This window comes from Astatotilapia calliptera, chromosome 3, assembly GCF_900246225.1.
Source record: "Astatotilapia calliptera chromosome 3, fAstCal1.2, whole genome shotgun sequence".
Classification (NCBI taxonomy): domain Eukaryota; kingdom Metazoa; phylum Chordata; class Actinopteri; order Cichliformes; family Cichlidae; genus Astatotilapia; species Astatotilapia calliptera.
In genome coordinates this window covers 45,680,907-45,703,346 of record NC_039304.1, presented here as the reverse complement: position 1 = coordinate 45,703,346, position 22,440 = coordinate 45,680,907, and positions in this window count along the sequence as shown.

Below are 22,440 nucleotides of genomic sequence, written 5' to 3'. Positions count from 1 at the left end.
GCAAAAACCTTCACTTCATTATCTGCTCTGTGCAAACATCAGCCTGATCATGCAGGACTGAAATCACTGGATCACAATGAATCTGAAGAGAGAGAAAGATCCTCTTCTGGTTTCAGGCTCAGACTTAAAAACCTTGAGATCAGGCTCCACAGGGTTCAGATGGAATCTCCTGTAAAGAGTGTCAGCTGATGTCACACTTGGATCTGATGAGGTAGCTCTGATTTCTGGAGCTGCAGTGAATAATCCTGAATGTTACATTTAGGAAGCTGCATGTATAGACATTAGGGGTGCAACGATACACAAAATTCACAGTTTGATTCGGTTCGATACTTTGGTGTCACGGTTTGATATTTTTTCAATACAAAAAAATGTTCATGCTTTTTTAATTTGTCATTTATTAAAATTGTAAATATATATTTAAACTCAAAAGTACAGTTTGTAAATTTAATGTTGCTGAAACAACAAAGTAATAAAAAAATAAATAAATCAGATCGAGAAATAACTCATCTTTGGAAAAGAGAGTTTATTACAGAGAAATGGCTTATTCCGAAATAAAAGCTATACTATACGCTTCTTCTGGGCTATTTTCTCAGCAACATATTAAACATATCAGGTCCCCATAAGAAGAATCATGTGCTAACGGCTGTCTAAATGACTCGGGTAAAGTTTGTAGCATGCGTGCTTGTTGTTTTTGTGTGCTTCCACTTGTCTTTGCACTAGGATGATGTCGGCGTAAATGTGCAGTCATATTCGTTGTTTTCCCGCTAGTGCTGTCAGCGTTAATCTGAAATGACGTTAACGCCCCAACACGGCAAAGCAGATCGCCCCGTGCTTCAGCTGGGCGGCATCAACACGTTAACGAGCAAACTGCACTAACGCAGTAGTTCCCACCCATGTAATTGAGCATTGCGTGGCACATTCGACATATTGTTTTACTTTTGTCCATGACAGCTTACCTTCAGGGTCATATTCACATGAAGACCAAAATAGTTCCAAAGGCCAGATCTGAATGAGGGTGGGGGAGGTTCAATTTGCCAAGTTGCAACGAGCTTAGCTTCTGTCTTGCTAGCTTGCGCTGCGCTCAGTGGATCTGCGCTCGACAGTGCAGCCTAGGCGGAGTAGTCGAACACAGATCCACTGAGCTCTCAGCACAGACAGCATCGTCAGAAGAAAAGTTGATAAAATAAATTTAAAATTTTGTATTGTTCAATACATATGCGTACCGAACTGAAAGCACTTTATCGAACGGTTCAATGTCGATACGAGTATCGTTGCACCCCTAATAGATATTTATATCAAGTTTATGTTTTTTCCTTTGAGGGATTTTAATTCTCTAAAATGTTATCCCTGTTACATTTTAATCTTTGTTCCCTTAGGACACAGTAGTGTTTAGTAGTTGTATTTGTTACTGTATTATTAAAGTTATAGGAATGTCTTTTTTTCTACCAAACTTTTAATCTATCAGTTTGGTATCATATCAGATATGTATATCAATTTCTTTTATTTCAGCTTTCTTAGTTTTTCCTAAATTTAACTTCTTTTTTTAATGTATTCATTTTATGTGTTATCTCAGTTAAATTTCAATCCTTCATTCATATTTAATCTTTTGCTGTGGTAAAATCTTCTCTTAAATCATTTTTTCCCAAAACTGCAAATAATTACACAGCAGTTGCTCGTAAAACTTCCAAAATGAACTAAATCTGTCCACCAGCTTTGAAACAACACTGTGCTGTGACTTTATGTCCAGAATAAAATAAACTCCCGCTAACTGGTTTTGGCCTGTAGGTCCATGTAATACCAGTTTGTATCAGAAGATGGAGTCAGTGAGTCAGTGTAACCTTGATTCAATTACGCAAAGAGCACATTGGCAGCGAAGAAATGTTAAAAGTTCAAAAATTTTAATAAACCCCTATTTTTGGCTCCTCCTGTTACTTTGGTGTATTTACTGTATGCTTGAAGTCTACATGAAGTCCATATGTTTTTTTTTTTGTTTTTTTAATGAATTCATTTCGATCCATGTGTTCTGCAGCTGTTTTCCTATTGATTTGAAGTTTGTATTATGAAATCCTGATAATGTTAAAGCATTAGTTATGTTTGCTTAACTCTGTGTAAAGGTTGTTTTGTTTTTTTATTAAATAGTTTGGTGTGAAAAATAAAGAAATGGTCTCACAACAAGTAGTTTGACCCATGATTTCAGATTCAAAGTACATAAACTGTTTTCAGTGGTACATGTGGAGGTTTATCACAGGAGGAGACTTGGCTTGTTCTTGACTGATTATTTCAAATATTGATTTGTAAATGATTAACTAACAATCTTGTCAACACAAAGTTCTTTATTTGGAGCACAATTCTACAAGAAAGATAACTTACTGTGAACATTACCTAATAAGACTGATTCAGGACAGGCGATTAGTTATGTTAAACTTTTCTAGCAGTCCTTCACAAACAGGGAACAGTCTGTCTATTCTCTCCATCTGTCAGCTGCTGCTGGCTCTTCCACCTCCTCTTCCTCACACACTGCTGAGTTTGTCCTGGTGGATCATCAGGGGTGCAAAGCCTCACAGATGATGTATAGCAGTGGGTCCCTCAGTCTGTCCTCACTCTGGACCCTTGCAGTTGTCAAAAATGGAAATCAAATGTGTCATAAGCTTCAGGATTCAAACACAAGTGTAACTTATAAATACATGTTCATACTTTTATTACACAATCAGAGAGAAAGATAAATAGAGTGAGTGCAGGACAGACAGACAGGTGACAGTCTCAGGTGTATACACTGCTACACAACAGCACAAGAGAAGGAGGATTTAGTGTTTGTGTTATTACGAGTAGTTGTGGAAAATTTAACAATAACCTGCAACCAGAGGTGGGTCGAGTACCCAAAAATTGTACTTGAGTAAGAGTAGCATTACTTTAAAATATTATTACTCAAGTAAAAGTTAAAAGTAGTCGTCAAAAAAGTTACTCAAGTAAGAGTAAAAAAGTACTTGGTGAAAAGACTACTCAAGTAGCCAGTAACTGTTTGAAATGTCCGATTTATTTTTTAAATAAATGCTATCAGAAAAACAAAAATAAATAAATATACAAAGTATAGTATTTTCAAAAGAAATATATGTAAAAACATCAACAAAATAAGGCACAACAACTCTAATTTCCAGATTTCAGTTTTTCACAACATAAAGCTTTTTTCACCAATACCTACAGTAAATAATATAAATATATAAACAGTGCAAACAATTTCCAGTGACAAGATATGCTGTAAACTTTATATTCATTTCTGCTCCAAATGGCACAGCAGCCTCAGAGAAAACAGAACGAGGCATCTTCAACATATGTTAATACAAGGCAGCTCAGTTTACCATAAGTTGTATGGGTGTGCATCTGTTTCTGCATATTCAGCAAAAATGTGCCATTTCTTCACTCAGTGAGGTGATGGTTAAGCTTCAGCAGCAGTTTGCTCTCAAGGTTCTTTCTGTGAAGCTGTAACTGTTTAGCAGTGAACAGGAGTCCTGCATGACTAAGAAGTCCTTCACAAGCTCCAGATGCAGGAAGAGCTGCATTGATTTTGATCAACAGCTTCTTGATGTGAGGAATGCTATGCAATAGATCCACACCTGCAGTGAATGGACATGAAAGGTACCTCTCCAGCTCCCCTGCTTCTGGCTTTCCTGACCCCATGGATCCATCATCTTAGTCGGTTAGGCTGCCATTTATGCTGGCCTCATCCAGCTCTCTGTCTAGGTGATGTCTGATGAAGTGGAGACCTGTGGAAAGATGTATGGTTTTCAAAAGAATTAGGTCTGGTCATTATAGTGCTGTATACACTGCCAAGCTGCGGATATTTGTTTGGAGCTAGCCTCCAAAAGCTGGGCATACACTGTGCGATTTGTGGCCCATTTTGAGCCAATTTTTCAGTCGCGCAACCGTTTTGGGGATCGGCCCATGTTTTGCCTTAATCGTGTGTGCATCATGTAGTATACATGGGGTAACGAAAAGCAGTTAACACCTCACGACCAGCTCCCAATCATCAATCGTATGGTTGCATGATAATCAAACATGTTTGAAATCCTGTCGCCTCTCAACGCAGCCTCTCACACTGCGCACGCACAAACACAGAAATGAAAGAGAAAAGGTGGAGCAGCATGGCAGTGCAGCGTGTGATCTGGACACAAGAGATGGAGGCATAACTTGTAGGATGAGGCAAGCCCATTTGAGTACATAAGCGTAGAGCTGCCACCGGGGCAAAAGAAAAATAGAACCATATCACGTTATAACCTTAAAAGTTTATTGTTCTGACAATATGCTTTTCATGTTTGTGCAATATAATATTTATATTGTACGAATGTGATAATTATGTATATTGTAATAACGTGATATTATATTGTTCAAACGTGAAAGGTATATTGTTAGAACAATAATAATATACTTTTCATGTTATAACGTGATATAGCTCTATTTTTCTTTTGCCTGGGTGGTAACTCTACGCTTCCGTATCTGAGGCCTTTCAATGTGGCCTCACAAAATTATCACGACTTCAACAACCATGAAAAGAGTTGGATGGACATTGCTGCTCAATTACAGCTGCCTGGTCAATGTTTTACATTAGTAATTTAGCAAAGTTGACGGTGGTGGTGTCTGTGTAAGTGAGTGAAAGACACAAAGAGGGAGAGCGAGAGACAGATTTTGTATGATAACCTTCATGTTGTGGACGCACAGTTTGAGCACTCAGGTTGCATCAGAACATCAGGCCGTGTAGTGTGAGACCCTGCATCGTGACCTATGAACTTCTAACCCCTGAGATTTATTTGTACAGATTGAGCAGGAGCTGAATAACGTGACTGAAAATAAATCGCACAGTGTTTGCCCAGTTTAATCAGAATCAGAATCAGAATCAGAATCGTGTTTATTGGCCAAGTATATGTGCAGACACATACAGGGAATTTGGTTCCGGTAGAAGATGGTGGCTCTCAAGCACAGCAATGTAAATCTCTCTCTCTCTCACACACACACACACACACACACACACACACACACACACACACACACACACACACACACACGTACGTGTCTATATATACACATTACACATACATACACAAAGCTGTGAAAACCAACTATAAATAACGAACCTAAACTTATATACATTGTTGGATTGTAGTGTTATTTTATGCCATGTTATACCCCGAATTAAAGATTGTGAATTATTATGTAGTTTAGTTTGCATTTTCCTCCTGAATTAGAAGAAGCTGATAACTATTGCATTAGTTAAACTGATTTGCATTACATTAAACTGCTGACTTGTTGTGAATGAATGACATTGCTTTATGATGCATTATACTGCTGAGTTATAAGAAATACTGTGCACAGAGAGTTACTGTCTTATTTGTCTGATTAGAAGAGAACAGAATATGCTGGAGTTTTCTGCCCCATCTCAGCAGGAGCAGATAAGCAGGGAGCCAAGGTCGTAGCTTAGGCGCTGTGTGAGAGAAGGCATGTAAATGTTTAGGCTTTTTATGATAAGGTGGAGGCACCAGGGGTTATAAAAGTTTTAGCAATGCTCCACCATTTTGAGATTTTGAGGCTGTCTGCATCAGTGTCCATCTCCCACGCGTGTGTTCATTAAAATCATCGTTTGACTCAACCCGACCGGACCAGAGTTGTTATTGTGGTGTTTCTCTTGTTTCCATCCCCAATTTTGAACTCGTAACAACATAAAATACAGAAATGAATGAGGTGGAATGAATACTACAAAATGTACATAAGGTGCAGTTGCGGTCTGGCAGTGGGAGCAGTGTGACAGGTCAACTGTTAAGAAGGGAGATGGCGAGGGGAAAGAAACTGTTCCTGTGTCGGGTGGTCCTGGTCTGCAGGCTTCTGTACCGTCTGCCAGAGGGCAGCAGATCAAAAAGTCTGTGTGCAGGGTGTGAGGGGTCTGTGATGATTTTCCCTGCCCGTTTCCTGGTTCTTGAGAGGTACAGATCGTGGATGGAGGGCAGGGGGGTGCCGATGATCCTTTCTGCTGCCCGTACAGTCCGCTGCAGTCTGCTCCTGTCCTGTTTAGTGGCTGCTCCATACCAGACTGTGATGGAGGAGCACAGGACAGACTCAATGACCGCAGTGTAGAACTGGATCAGCAGCTCCTGTGGGAGACTGTACTTCCCCAGATGTCTCAGGAAGTACATCCTCTGCTGGGTCTTTTTGAGGATGGAGTTGATGTTGGTCTCCCACTTCAGGTCCTGGGAGATGGTTGTACCCAGGAACTTGAAGGTCTTCACAGTTGACACAGGGCTGTCTGATATGGTGAGGGGGAGCAGAGTTGAGGGATGCCTCCTGAAGTCCACTGTCATCTCTACAGTCTTAAGAGTGTTCAGCTCCAGATTGTGCTGACTGCACCAGAGTACCAGCCGCTCAACGTCCTGCCGGTATGCAGACTCATCACCATCTTGAATGAGGCCAATGACAGTGGTGTCATCTGCAAACTTTAGGAGTTTGACAGCCGAGTTCTTGGAGGTGCAGTCGTTAGTGTAGAGGGAGAACAGTAGTGGTGAGAGGACACATCCTTGAGGGGCACCAATACTGAGGGACCGGGTTTCAGAGGTGATCTCCCCCAGCCTCACTTGTTGCTTTCTGTCTGTCAGGAAGCTGGTGATCCACTGACAGGTAACTGGTGACACGCTGAGCTGGGAGAGTTTGGAGGAAAGAAGTTCAGGCACAATGGTGTTAAAAGCCAAACTAAAGGCCACAAACAGGACCCTGGCATAAGTTCCCGGGCGGTCAAGGCGTTGCAACATGTAATGCAGCCCCATGTTCACTGCATCATCCACCGACCTGTTTGCCCAGTAGGCAAACTGCAGAGGGTCCAACTGGTGGCCTGTAATGTCTTTCAGATGGGCTAACACCAGTCGTTCAAAGGATTTCATGACCACAGACGTCAAGGCGACAGGTCTGTAGTCATTCAGTCCTGTGATGGTGGGTTTCTTGGGAACAGGGATGATGGTGGAGCGTTTGAACAGGAGGGAACTTCACACAGCTCCAGGGATCTGTTGAAGATGCGAGTAAAGATGGGAGCCAGCTGTTCAGCACAGGTTTTGAGGCAGGAGGGTAAGACGCCGTCTGGTCCGGGGGCTTTCCTGGGCTTCTGTTTCTGGAATAATCGGCTCACATCCTGAGTGTGTATTCTGAGTTTCAGGGAGGAGGAAAGGGGGGTGAGAGGTGTGGTGGAGGTCGTTGAGTCTGGATTGGAGAGGGTGGTGGTGGTCGTTGAGTCTGGATTGGGGTGGGTGGGGGTGGTCATTGAGTCTTGATTGGGGAGGGGCAAGGTGAAGGGGGGAGAGGTGGAATGTGTGTTGGGGGTCAATGTCTGAAGCAATGTCCCTGGGGAGGGGAGGGTGGGGTGTGGGAGTCTGTCCGTCTCAAACCTGCAATAGAAAGTGTTTAACTCGTTGGCCAGGTCTTTGTTTGCTTCAATAGTGGGTGGGGGGCGTCTGTAGCTGGTGATTTCCTGCAGGCCCCTCCACACTGACGCAGGGTTGTTGGCTGTTGCAGACTGTTTAAACTAAACAAGCTGCTATTTCACATAATAAACCCTGTCAGCCGCAGTATTGCCTTCTGTTTTAACAGTTAAAGCAGTAGAGACGTGCTGTTTGCATGTGCGTGGAACTCTAGCGTCATTAACCAGGCAAGCTGTTAGCTTATAGGCTTAAAAGGACAGCCGAAGCTGCACAAAACACCCACAAACTTATCTCACTACAACGTAGCGCCAAAAATGTGACTCGCAGCTCTAGCTCAACACTGCTGCTGTAACATAAGACTGACATCCAGCTAACCACAGCTAAAAAGATATTTAGAGAAAACTTACTGTTTCCTCAGGTTACGCGAGTTGAGTTGTTTCACGCTGAAAAAAAGAAAAGGTTCGTTTTGGCTCTCACTGAAGAGACCGACACTGAAGACATATCTGTTCTTTTGTACTGCTTTTAAGTGAAACATTCTTTGTATGTGAGGCCAAGGTTGTTCATCCTCTTCAGCTCTAGCGTAGACTCCGCCATGTTTTCATGTTTCTTCTTTCCGTGTGTCCGCTACTTTGAAACGCTTGGGCCGCTCTGCCCGCCACAGTTTCAAACTGGTCATGTGACTGCATGGCCACATCTCATTGGTAAAAAAGTAACGCAGCGTTCCTACGGGAAAGTAACGGTAATCTAATTACCGTTTTTGCAATAGTAATCCCTTACTTTACTCGTTACTTGAAAAAAGTAATCAGATTACAGTAACGCGTTACAAGTAACCTTACATCTTATATAAAGACACACAGACAAAGAACATTCCACAAACACACATGTTGGCTTCTCTCACGGGGCTATACCTCCTCCCTCACAGAGAGAATTATGACCTTGTTTTCTGAGTGGCCCTCACCTAAGGATTTACATCCCTGATAAGCAGGAGTCTCGCTATCTGTTTAACGTTTCCCATTACAATGGCCTCATTGTGTTAACATTCCACATGCATGTGAACTAGGTACAGGAGTGCTCTGAGAAAGCGATATTACTATAACTAATGTGATATGGTTAAATATGTGATTATTACATGAGAAAAGAAATTTTCCACCACAAGAAGAGTTCCCAAATGGTACAGTGGACACATGTGTGACTGCTGTGATTAAAGCATCTTTCTTTCATCTTAACAAGTGAACCGTCAGCTTGTTCAAACACACGTTAAAGTTTGTTTGGCTCGACACCACCGAACAGAGGCAGCAATATAACATAGCTAACATTAACAGTGCAGTGAATCCTGCTTGTGCCGTGATATTCAGGACTGCAAACCGAGCAGCATCACTGACTTTCAGCTTAATGTGTTTGTGGATATATATCTGACTTTAATTATCCATAAAATCATCACATTCACTGTAATATTAAGGTCGACTATTGAACGGCGTATATTTTAAAGTCAAAGCTTTAAAACCAAGTTAACGCACAAAGTACAAACATCACTAATGTCACATACCTTTGCCAGCGTGTGACCAACAGTAATGTTTTAATCTTCTTTGTTATTTAACATTTGCACATAAATAAGTGGTATAACATTCAATACTTAGTTTTAAAAGTTTACTTTTCGGCAACCACGCTTCAGCCATCTGCTTGTTTGGTTTTTTTTGTGAAAAAATTAGCCAAAGCCACTGCTGCTCTATGAATTCTGGGATATACTGGGCTGCGAATGATACACCTGACCCATCCTTCAAATCCGGGAAAGTGAAGGGCCCATTGGTGGCCTTCAGGCTACAACCCTGAATTGGGATACAGCCATAGAGTGGGGTGCTTGGCCTGTCCTCCACGCTGTTTATCTGGCTTTTTTTAGACTTTATTTTCATTGAAAGTTTTATAGTTTTTCCAAATTATAAATCCACATTTCCAATATATATGAAGGTGATCTGCCATAGTTTCCCCACAGTTTCTCCAGCAGTATCCATCTCTCGGTTGACCTTTTTGTTTGTATTTTATTTTGGGGGTTATAAAAAAAAACTAATAAAATTTTTCCATGTGAATTCCCTCCATGTGAATTCCAATTCCAATAACCCGAACTAGTAGTTTTCATCTGATTTCTTTTCAATTTTTCTTACATATTTAAATATTTTATAAGTTTAGCTATCAATTTATTTTTAATCTTACCTCTAGCTACCTGGCCTGACCTGTCTCCCCAATGTGATGTTTGTATTGTATGTACGGTCGGCAAGGTCTGTCATCTCGGTTGTGGGCAAAAGACCTGCAACTGACAAATAATGGCTATCTCATCATCATCTCATCATCACCTTTACCTTTAGCTTTACCTTTGTTATGGATAGGCGTAGCTTTGGGTCACGTGGTGTCTGTAATAGTGATTGCTATATCACCTGTTCACGGCCCGAGGGAAATTTTGTGAATGAGTGGGTGATGGGGGAAGTCGACTTTTGCTGACCGCTCAAGCTTAGAATGTTTTTGTTCACTGTTTTCTACGGATTTTAAGGATTTAACAACAAATAAAGGAGTTTTAACTTGGAACTTTGACTAACGTTTTAAACAGCGGGCGCGTCAACATTATTCCCCTATTCAGCTGCTCAGCGACTCAAAGGCTTGACAGTCGCCAACAACCTTTATAAGCCTCTATTATAAGAGGGACTAGGCCTCTACTATGTTCTTCTGTAGTTTTTATGTTACTGTTAAAATAGGAGCTGACTTGGAGATATTGGAAAAAAAAACTTAGTTTTCCAAACATTAGGTGTCTCTTAGCGAATCTATGCAAATTACATATTTTTGCTAAGAGACAAATGTGACATAGCAAAACTATGTAATCCTTCTTTTCCTGACATTGACCAAAATGGTCCAATCCCCCTTGTTAACCAATTTGTATAATGTCCATCTATTTATGCAGGGATAAATTCCCTATCATATGTGACCCATCTGAGTTGTTTCATGTTGGCTACTGATTTGAAGCTTTCGCATTCATCATACCATATCTTTAAAGGAGTTTTAGTCCACTCGTTTAGATTGTTTTTCTGTTCCAAATATATATATTTTTTATCTCCTAATATTGTTTGTAGTGGTAATTTTAATTGTGTCACATCTAAATATTCCCAAGGGTACAGCAACTTAATCTCATTCTTGTGAGATTTGAGATGACATGAAATGTTTGCTTTCTTGCTGTGGTATCATTTTTATGCTTTAAACAGGAGTTAACAAAGTCATCCTAACAAAACACACACTTACAAATCGTTTCCTTTTCTTCTGATCTACAGCCGCAGCCTATAGAGATTGACAGACCACGTGACTTAGCATAGTCACGCTAAGTCAGTTAGCTATGATTGTTGGTTTTTTCTCTGTATCTATGAAGCGCCTTGAGGCGACTTTAGTTGTGATTTGGCGCTATATAAATAAAATTGAATTGAATTGAATTGAATTGAAGGTATAGGTATGCATGATGTGCTGTGGAATGTTCGAGAGTATCTGTGATGGTGTATATAAGCTGTAAGGGTGGTGGCCATTATTTAGAGATGATCCCTGTGTTTGGCTGGAATGTTTCACATTCCACATTGCTTATTAAACGTACTTCAATCAAGCTCACAAGGTGTGGTGCAGGTTGTTCTTAAAATTTCCATAACAATTTGGCATTGGCACGCAGCATGACCCCCTATGAGCAAGCACTTTGGCGACGGTGGGAAGGAAAAACTCCCTTTTAACAGGAAGAAACCTCCGGCAGAACCAGGCTCAGAGAAGGGCAGCCATCTGCTGCGACTGGTTGGGGTGAGAGAAGGAAGACAGGATAAAAGACATGCTGTGGAAGAGAGACAGAGGTTAATAACAGATATGATTCAATGCAGAGAGGTCTGTTAACACATAGTGAGTGAGAAAGGTGACTGGAAAGGAAAAACTCAATGCATCATGGGAATCCCCCGCAGCCTACGTCTATTGCAGCATAACTAAGAGAGGATTCAGGGTCACCTGGTCCAGCCCTAACTATACAGTGGGGCAAAAAAGTATTTAGTCAGCCACCGATTGTGCAAGTTCCCCCACTTAAAATGATGACAGAGGTCAGTAATTTGCACCAGAGGTACACTTCAACTGTGAGAGACAGAATGTGAAAAAAAAAAATCCATGAATGCACATGGTAGGATTGCACATGGTAGTGTCTGTCTCCTGAATCCAAACTGGAAGCTGGTTCCACAGAAGAGGGGCCTGAAAACTGAAGGCTCTCCCTCCCATTCTACTTTTAAATACTCTAGGAACAACAAGTAGGCCTGCAGAGCAAGAGCAAAGTCCTCTAATAGGGTGATATGGTACTATAAGGTCATTAAGATAAGATGGGGCCTGATTATTTGAGAGCTCGTATGTAAGGAGCAGGATTTTGAATTCAATTCTGGATTTAACAGGAAGCCAAAACAGGAGGAATCTGCTCTCTCTTTCTAGTCCCTGTCAGTACTCTTGCTGCAGCATTTTGGATTAGCTGAAGGCTTTTCAGTGAGTTTTTTGCAGAGGTGGGACCAAGTCATTGTTTTGCAAGTCTCAAGTAAGTCTCAAGTCTTTATCCTCAAGTCTCAAGTCAAGTCTCAAGTAATGTCAGGCAAGTCAGAGTCGAGTCTCAAGTCACTGGTGTAAAAGTCCGAGTAAAGTCACAAGTCTGAAATTTTGAATTTCAAGTCCTTTCGAGTCTTTGAAAAAAAAACGAAAAAATAATATTGCAGTTATATGCTAAATGTAAATATTAGACCATGTAATTTTTAAATTTGTGTTTTTCTCAACACATGACGAAATAGTGAACTTAGAAAATATACACAAATTGTGAAATTGCACCTCTTTAAAATGCAGCTCAATTAAACTTAGCTCCAAGAATAATTTTCACCGACAGTTCTGAGATAAGCTGCATGTTATTCTTGGATGGGGTTGTAGGACCGGCTTTAAAATCGCATGACAAAAATATCATATACATTAAAAAAAAACTGCATCACCAACGTAGCCTGGATAAGATTTGCTAGTTTGATGAAGTCAGCTATCTCATCGTAGCATATTTATATGCATATTTATAATTATACGCTTCTTGGAGTGAGTGCATACACTCATGAAGTTTAGTAACTTCAGGTCACTGCAACAAGCCCAGGTACAGTTTACCGACGGATGGGTGCAGGACCTTGAAATGCACCGTGTAGAAAGTAAAGACCATCGTACGTATCATAAGTTTACCACTCTCACAAATCGTCGTCATAAATACACATTCGTTAACAGTTTATCAATATAACCTTTGAGCTCAACGGTAATTAATTAGTAGTGGAAATAATTTCTGGTTCATCACAGAAATGTAGCAGTGACAATAATATTGTATGTTGTCTGTGAAGGTTCTCAGTCATCCAGGTCTGGACTTCTTTAAGTTACTTGAAAACTTCAAGTAACTTAAAGAAGTCCAGACGCTTTTCTTTGCAAGCTCCTTTGACAATATTGTATGTTGTAATCGCACTGGGCAATTGGTGATACAAAAACCTGTTTTACCCTGTGAATAAATGTACATGTTTTTGTCAATGTACCATGGTAATAACAGAAGCGAAACGCAATATTGTGTCAGGACAATTCACTATTTATGCACAATAAACAAAGGAGCATAGCGCGACAATTTCTGTTCAGCGCCAGACTTGCTTGTAACCTATATTACCAGTTATGTTAAGAAAAATGACGTATTAACTACTACAAAACACTGACCTTTGTGGGAATGCTTGGAGCAGACTAACCTGTGAGCTGGAGTGTTCGGGGACGTTATATTTGGTCTTTGAATGGCTGCAATCCAGTTGCCTCTTTGTTGCTTCGGAAACATGGCTCGAACAATTTCTCTTCAACGACGTAATCCGATAACAACCGATCTCTTTACCCGTCGGGTTCCCGTGGCTGTCATGCGACCGGCTATTGCAGTTAATAATACAACAGCTTCTTGCCATTTTTTGTGTTTCTTTTTATCGCTGTGTGACTGATTTCAATTGAAAGCATGCGTGCGCTAGTACCTCTTGCCACGAGTTCCCAGAATCCTTTGCAGTTTTACCCCTGAATGACTTCACATTTTCAATCTCTATATAATATGCATGTTAAATTTTATATTTGGGATGAAATATCAAGTCTTTTCAAGTAAACCGGTTGAAGTCCAATTCAAGTCCCAGGTCATTGGTGTAAAAGTCCAAGTCAAGTCACAAGTCTTAGAACATTTTTTCAGGTCAAGTCTAAAGTCATAAAATTAATGACTCGAGTCTGACTCGAGTCCAAGTCATGTGACTCGAGTCCACACCTCTGGTTTTTTGGACATCCTGATAATAATAAATTACAGTAGTCCAGGCTGGAAGTAATAAAGGCATGAACTAGTTTTTCAGCGTCACTAAGAGACAGGATATTTCTAATTTTAGAGATGTTGCGCAAATGGAAGAAAGCAGTCTTACATATTTGTTTAATATGTGCGTTGAAGGACATGTCCTGGTCAAAAGTGACTCCAAGGTTCCTCACAGCGTTACTGGAGGCCAAGGTAATGCCATCCAGAGTAAGAATCTGCTTAGACACCATATTTCTAAGATTTTCAGGGCCGAGTATAATAACCTCAGTTTTATCTGAATTAAGAAGGGGGGGGGGGGGGGGGATGAAGGCTTAGCATCAGGCTTTCAGATGAATTAAAAGTCTGTCTTGGTCTTTCATTAATTAATAGGCTGGTGTTGCCACACCGCCCCCTCGGCCTGTGCTTTGAGATTTCTGGTAGTTAGAATGACTCGGGGGTGTTGATTCATTTAAACTAACATAATCATCCTGCTGCAACCAGGTTTCTGTAAGGCAGAGTAAATCAGTTTGTTCATCAATTATTAAGTCATGTACTAACAGAGACTTGGAGGAGAGAGACCTAATATTTAATAATCCACATTTCACTGTTTTACTCTTTGGTTCAGATGTGGATACTGTATTGTTCTTTCTTTGTAATTGTTTATGTTTAAGTTGTTTATTGCTGGTTTTTAGTTTGTTTTTTGTCTTTTTGGGAGCTGACACAGTCTCTATGGAGATGGGTTTTTCAGTCCAGCTCTTCCTTGACCTTCTCCATCTCTTAGAAAGGTTATGACCACCCGTAACCTCCCTTAAAGCAGGATGTCTGGAGATCTTCCAGTCTACAATGGGTCCAACGTGAAGGTGCAATAACAAGGGGTCCACTTGTGATAGCATTCTACATGCATGAATACAACTGGTGAACACTAAAGTGAGGAAATAATAGCACTATTACTAATGTGAAAATTGATTAATACATAAGAAAAGAAATCTGCCACCACATCATGAATAACATACCGCTGGTAAATACACACAGAAATTAACAACTACAAGATTAAGTCTGCATGGCCCACAAGCTCATGCGACCCTAGGATGTTGCTGTCATCTTCCTGCTCCTGAAAAACATGCATACGTCCACCCTTTTCCTTGTCTGGGTGGAGAAGGTGCAATCTTGCATATCAGTGTAAAGTCAGTCAAACATTTGTCCCCATTATCAGTCCAGTCAGTCCCCATATGTTTATTGCTGATAGCAGAACTTCTTATTTCGAATTAAGTTTCTACTGCTAGCTTGTTGTTTCATTAACATTAAAAAAGAAAGAAGTCTCTATCGTAGTCAGGCACAGCTAACTCCTGTTTGCGAGTTAACTTAGCCAACCACACTGTTTGTTGTTAACAGGTACCCCCTCATGATGTGTGCCACTTCCTATCTGATTTTTGCTCCCCCTATATGGAGGAATACAATAGCCACACACTTCAAAAACAGAATTCTGTGCTTAAATAATGAATTGTAGAATAAATTCTGCATTTGTAAAGTCATTTTTGAATTCCACATTAACAAAGTGATTTTTGAAATGTTTTATGAGGTGCTTGGAAATGTTGTAGGTGGCTGAGTTTATACTGCTACCAATGTTTCTGAGCGGGACTCCTTTGTGGAACTATGGAAGTCCGTATATACAGGGTGTAGCATCCCCTGGGTAAATGCGGTGATGTGCGGGGTAGTCAGTGGCTTTTATCCTTTCAGGTGCTTGTAGGGCCTACAAGGCTTTCACCTGGGCTTTCACCTTGAAGCTTCATAGGTCTTGTTGTCACTAAGGAGTGTAGTAATGTTTATTTGCTCTGCTTCTTTTTTATCTGGAATACAATAAATATATATACTTTTTTGTGCCCCAGCTGAGTAACAGCAGAAGAGTCTGGTGGAGCAGCAGAGGAACAATTTCAGCCATTTGGACTCAGCTCAGCCACTACAGAGGAAACAATGACTTCAACACAAAAAGTGAGAAAAATATCACAGTTACATTGTTATCGAAACTGTGTGCACAGCTGGTTGGTTTTTAAAAACTCTTTAACACCAGCTTTATATTTCCATCCTGGGCTCATCCATATATAGAGATTGACAGACCATGTGACTTTCGCGCATTTCATTGTGGGTACGAGTGGCAATAAAATCAATACACCGCATCAAGCACTAGCATTTCCAGCACCTGTAATCATAAATTTTGTGCTTTTAATCCCAACTTGCATTTTATTAGCCTCAAAAACAGTTATGTACAAAACGATGGTGAACACGGCAGGTCTGTACAAAGACAGAGTTGACGAAAAGGCATAAAAAAAAGTACAAGGAAAATATCTGAATGAAAGGGTTAGACCCATACAAGCATACAGAGTGGAATAAGGATGTTACTGTGCTGCCCAACTTTCATCACGCACATATTTATTATTATATAGTCCTAAGTGTGAGTGCACACACTCACAAAATGTTTAGTAACTTCAGGTCCCTGCAACAAGCCCAAGTCCAGTTTACTTTGGTGATTTGTACATTCCTGCACTTTGTAAGCTGGTTTTCCTACAAAACACAACAAACGTTAGCCCGCAAAGCCACAGTGAACAAAGCAGCAGAGCGCAACAAATTCAATTCAAATCAATATAAGACTTATTTGTAACCTACATCAACAATTATGTTATTATAAATTACGTAATAACTACAACAGAAGACTTACCTTTGTGGAAATGCTTGGAGCAGACTAACATGTGAGCTGGAGTGTTCTGAAACGTTATATTTGGTCTGCAATCAAGGCCACCCGTCAGCTCTTTGTTTCTTCGGAAACATGGCTTAAACAATTTCTCTTCCATGATGTAATCTGATAAAAACCGATCTCTTTACTCGTCGGATTCCCGTGGCTGTCATGTGATCGGCTATTGCAGTTAATAATACAACAGCTTCTTGCCATTTTTTGTGTTTCTTTTTATTGCTGTGTGACTGTTTTCATGTGAAAGACTGCGCTAGTACCGCTTGCCACTCATACCCACAATCCTTTGTGGTTTTACGTCATATTTTCAATCTCTATACTGAATCTACATTCTCAACCAAAAACCGCAGAAGTTAAAAGAACATACAAAGGTCATATTTTATCAGCACATATAAATAATAAATATATATAAACAACAATATCATCAGTTCAACTCACAATTATTTATGAAGTGAAAGATTTTCTCCACTGATCAGTATTTCTTCAATAATGTCATTTTCATTACAACTCTCATTGAAGCACATCATTGTAATGTGATACTATGACCAGAAGGTGGTGGTAACACACAATCAATGTGTTTGTTGACATGTTTGATTCCACTAATGGAGGGAGTTTCAGTTTGTTCCACGACTGCATTTCACTCACTGCCTCTGTTTGTATCTCTGTCACTGCAGGACCAACATGGAGCAAGAAGTCAGCGCTCTCAGGAGGCCGACAAACCTCACAGAAGAAAGGGAGAGAAAACCTCCAGCTGTGATGAGTCTTTTACTCAGGCTGGAAACTTAAAAAAACATCAACTCATCCACAGTGGAGTTAAACCTTACAGCTGTGAGTTGTGTGGAAAGTCTTTTACCCAGGCTGGAAGCTTAAAAACACACCAATTAATCCACAGTGGAGTTAAACCTTTCAGCTGTAACTTGTGTGGAAATTCTTTTACCAAGGCTGGAGACTTAAAAATACACCAACTCGTCCACAGTGGAGTTAAACCTTACAGCTGTGACTTGTGTGGAAAGTCTTTTACCCAGGCTGGAACCTTAAAAACACACCAATTCACCCACAGTGGATTTAAACCTTTCAGCTGTAACTTGTGTGGAAAGTCTTTTACCAAGGCTGGAGACTTAAAAATACACCAACTCGTCCACAGTGGAGTTAAAAATTACAGCTGTGAATTGTGTGGAAAGTCTTTTGCTTGAAATAGCAACTTACAGAGGCATCTAATTGCCCACTCTGGAATTAAGGCGTACAGCTGTGACTTTTGTGGCAAAAGTTTCAGCGACAAACGGTACCGAAATATTCACCTACGGATTCACACTGGAAATTATGTTTACTGCTGTGATCAGTGTGGGAAACTGTTTCCAACAGATGCACAGATAAAACAACACATGTTTACCCACACTGAGGAGAGACCTTATAAATGTGACCTTTGTGAGAAGACGTTTAAAGCTCCACATCAGCTGAAAAAACACCAACAGATCCACTCCTGAAAGTAACTCTACAAGTGCAGTTACTGTGAGGTATGGATTTTTTTTTTTGTCTCTTTATTTTAACCTCGGTAAGCTCAGTGTTATAATATATTGATTAGAAGCAGAGCAACACAGATGGATCCAGTTCTCAACCCTGTCGTCACTGTGGTGGTGGGAAAGAGTTTCTTTGTAAGCTTTGTGGAAAAGCTTCCAATCAATTATGGGACCTAAAACCACATCAATGTAGACACACTGGAGACAAAATGAACTACTGCAAAGAATGTGGGAGAAGCTTCCACATACCAAGTACATTAAAATACACAAACTCTTCCACAGTGTGGTGATAAAGCACATCTGTGATTAGTGTGGGTCATCCTTCACCACTGGACATGAGCTTAAAGGAATAGAATTAGAATAGAATTCAACTTTATTGTCATTGCACATGCACAGGTACAGGGCAACGAAATGCAGTTTGCATCCATCCAGAAGTGCTTTAGTGATATAGGTATATTACAATATATATTAGCAATAGTATAGATATGTAAGTATATTACAGAAATGGGTCTATTATGGTATGTTATAATGTACACGGTATGAAGTATGTTGTGAATATTCTATAACTAAGTATGTACAGGCTGTAGTGAGTACAAGCTATGTACAGGCTATGAACAGGATATAAATATGAAAAACTATACAGAATATGAAATAAATAACTTTACAGAATCTGGGATATACAGCTATACAGAAATGGGAACTATGCAAGTTGTAAACAGTTGTAGGATTAAAGATTATCGAATGTACAGAATGATTATTTACACAGAGCTATACAGTAGTGCAGTTAAGATAAGTGAGATATAATTCCTACAGAGGCTATATAAAGTGCTAGTGGTTGTGAGTGGTGGTTCACTCCATGTTATTATTGTGTGTTTGAGGGTACAGTTGTCCATTGTGGGGGTGTTTATGTTCAGTCCATGAGTTTAACGTGGGTCAGATGTCAGGAGGCAGAGTTCAGGAGTCTGACAGCTGTGGGGAAGAAGCTGTTCCGGTAGCTGGTGGTCTTAGTCCGGAGGCTCCTGTGGCGCCTCCCAGAGGGCAGGAGGGTGAAGAGTCCATGTGATGGGTGACTGGGGTCTTTGATGATTTTCCCAGCCCTTTTCAGACACCGCTTCCTGTAAATGTCTTTTATGGCAGGAAGTGGTGCTCCGGCGATGCGCTGGGCAGTTTTCACAACCCTCTGCAATGCCTTCCGGTCCGAGGCAGAGCAGTTCCCGTACCAGACTGTTATACAGTTGGTCAGGATGCTCTCGATGGTGCAGCGATAGAAGTTCACCAGGATGTCTGAGGACAGGTGGTTCTTCCTCAGAGTCCTCAAGAAGAAGAGGCGCTGGTGAGCCTTCTTGACCAGCTTGGAGCAGTTGGTCGTCCAGGTGAGATCCTCGGAGATGTGGACTCCCAGGAACTTGAAGCTGCTCACACGCTCCACAGCCGTCCCCTTAATGTGGATGGGTGGATGTGGGTCAGCATTCCTCCTGTAGTCCACGATGAGCTCCTTGGTCTTCTCGGTGTTAAGCAGCAGGTTGTTTGTGTCGCACCACTCAGCCAGACGATCCACCTCCTCCCTGTAGGCGGCCTCATCGTTGTCACTGATGAGGCCAATCACCGTGGTGTCATCTGCAAACTTAATGATGGTGTTGGAACCATCAGCAGGTCTGCAGTCGTGGGTGAAGAGGGAGTAGAGGAAAGGGCTCATCACACAGCCTTGTGGTACACCAGTGTTCATTGTGATGGTAGATGAGCAGTGGTTATCCAGCCGGACATGTTGGGGGCGGTTGGTCAGGAAGTCCAGTAACCATTTGCAGATGAGGGAACTGATGCCCAGGTCTGTCAGTTTCCTGATGAGTTGTGAGGGGTGGATTGTATTGAATGCTGAACTGAAGTCTATAAACAGCATTCTGGCGTAGGTGTTGTTGTTGTCCAGGTGTGAGAGGACAGAGTGCAGTGCGATGGAGACTGCATCCTCTGTGCTCCTGTTCTGGCGGTATGCGAATTGGTGGGGGTCCAGGGTGGGGGGGAGACAGGATTTGAAGTGTGCTAGGACCAGCTGCTCTAAGCACTTAGTGATGATGGGGGTGAGTGCTACTGGGCGGTAGTCATTGAGGCAAGATGGGTTGGAGTTTTTGGGTATCGGGACGATGGAGGTGGATTTGAAGCAGGCCGGTACCATAATCCATCATCATGGGTGGCTGTAGCTCAGATGGCAGAGCAGGTCAGCCACTAATCAGAAGGTCGGTGGTTCGATCCCAGGCTGCCTCCTGGTTGCATGCCAAATATCCTTGGGCAAGATACTAACCCCATGTTTGCCTACTGGTGGTGGTCAGAGGGCCCGGTGGCGCCAGTGTCCGGCAGCCTCGCCTCTGTCAGTGCGCCCCAGGGCAGCTGTGGCTACAATGTAGCTTGCCATCGCCAGTGTGTGAATGTGTGTGTGAATGGGTGAATGACTGAATGTAGTGTGAAGCGCTTTGGGGTCCTTAGGGACTAGAAAAGCGCTATACAAATGCAGGCCATTTACAAAATGTAATCAAATGGAAAAGGCCCTTTTTGAAACTTGTTTTATTAGTTTTAACCTTTTAACTTTATGCATCAAGAAAATTTTAATTATATGCAACATTCTCTGACTGGAAGAAATTTGTTTAATATTTAAACCTATTTTCTGCACATTCCAGCACATAAAATAAAATCTTTTTTTGTGTGTTTACACTCACTCTTTCAAATAGATGCAAGTAAAACACAGCAGAAAATAAATAAAGTCAAAGACTAGCGGTCCTGTTGCCTTATTTTCACCTGTAAAGCAGGAGCAGGGTAGGCGGAGGTTTATCCTGGTGCAGGTGTGCCGCAGCAGTCAGTGGAAGAATCCAGCAGTTTCTCTGTGAATTTCCCATTACGTTGTTGCGCACTCGGTGCTTTCTTGGAAGTTTAGGGGGCTTTTTTCACTGTAAAAATAAATTTTCTTCCCACCCACAACGGACACTAATGTTTTTGTCAATTTTTATGGAATCAAACTTAAAATAAGGTCAGTACTTTCACGCTTTAAATGCTGCACGCTCATACCCTCTCCCGCACTGATATATGATCCACTGTTGATCTGCACACAGCTGTTGTCGTGAACGTTGCACTTGCTTACGTCACTGTCATGAGACATTCTCGCAAAAAAAATCACGGTTTTAGTAACGGAGTAACGCAGCGTTCCTACGGGAAAGTAACAGTAATCTAATTACCGTTTTTGCAATAGTAATCCCTTACTTTACTAGTTACTTGAAAAAAGTAATCGAATTACAGTAACCCGTTACAAGTAACGTGTTACTGCCCATCTCTGCAAGTAACCATCTTGGGAAAGAACAATACAAAACATTCTATTTAAGGCCTGTGACATCAAGATTCAGTTAAACAACAATTATAACTAAACAATTTGAGGTAATGTTAGTTTCTATTAACATTGAATTAGGTTACTGAATTGGCAAACACCTTCCTATTAACATTACCCATTTTACCCCAATAACTAAAGAATTTAGCACTTGCAGGTCAAAACCTTTATTCAAGAGACGCAAAAATAACATTGATACAGTGACTGTCAAAAATTACAGCACTGATCATACTGTGACATCTTGGTTCAAAACAGCACACTTAGAAATATTCAACGTTCTTTACATCAACCGAATGAAACTGAAAATACCGTATGACATCACATGACCCATATGGGATATTTAGACTGTATAACTGTTCACGCTACATCTCTTCACTAGTAAAAGAAAGAAAAATACAAACAGACAAACAGAGAACTTGTACAGAGCAAAAGGAAAAACAAACAACAACTAAAAAAATGGCCATGTCCTCATGGCAGTTGCAGAGTATATAAAAATGAACCCTGCGATCTGTTTCTGGAATTGAACTTGAAAAATGCTGCAGAACGAGTGTGAGATTTAAATGTCCTCTCACCTAGAGCTGATCACCTCACATGCATAACAGTGAGCTTTCCTTGCAGGAGCAGTTTTGTCTTGTGAGCTTTTCTTGAGAGCTGAGTTGCTACTCCATTACACCCTTTGAATCACCTCAAAAATGTAGCAGATTTGTGATGGGTAACTCATATTGAAGGAATAAAAAAGGTCCAAACAGCATGGCTACTGCAAAGGTCACGTTATCCAGATCTTGAAGAACTACTATACCCTCGATGATGATGCCAACATCAGAAAAGTCATTGCCTGGCGCATCCTCTGGAGACAGATGTTCATTGTGGTTTTCTCAATCTGTGCAGTAGCCACAGTCAAGTCCTGGTTAAACACAAAACATTTCTTTAAGATTCCTTTTTAAACTCATCTCTTTTGAATCTACCAGTTCTAATGGTAGATTAATTTAAACCAATGCAAGCAACATAGTAAA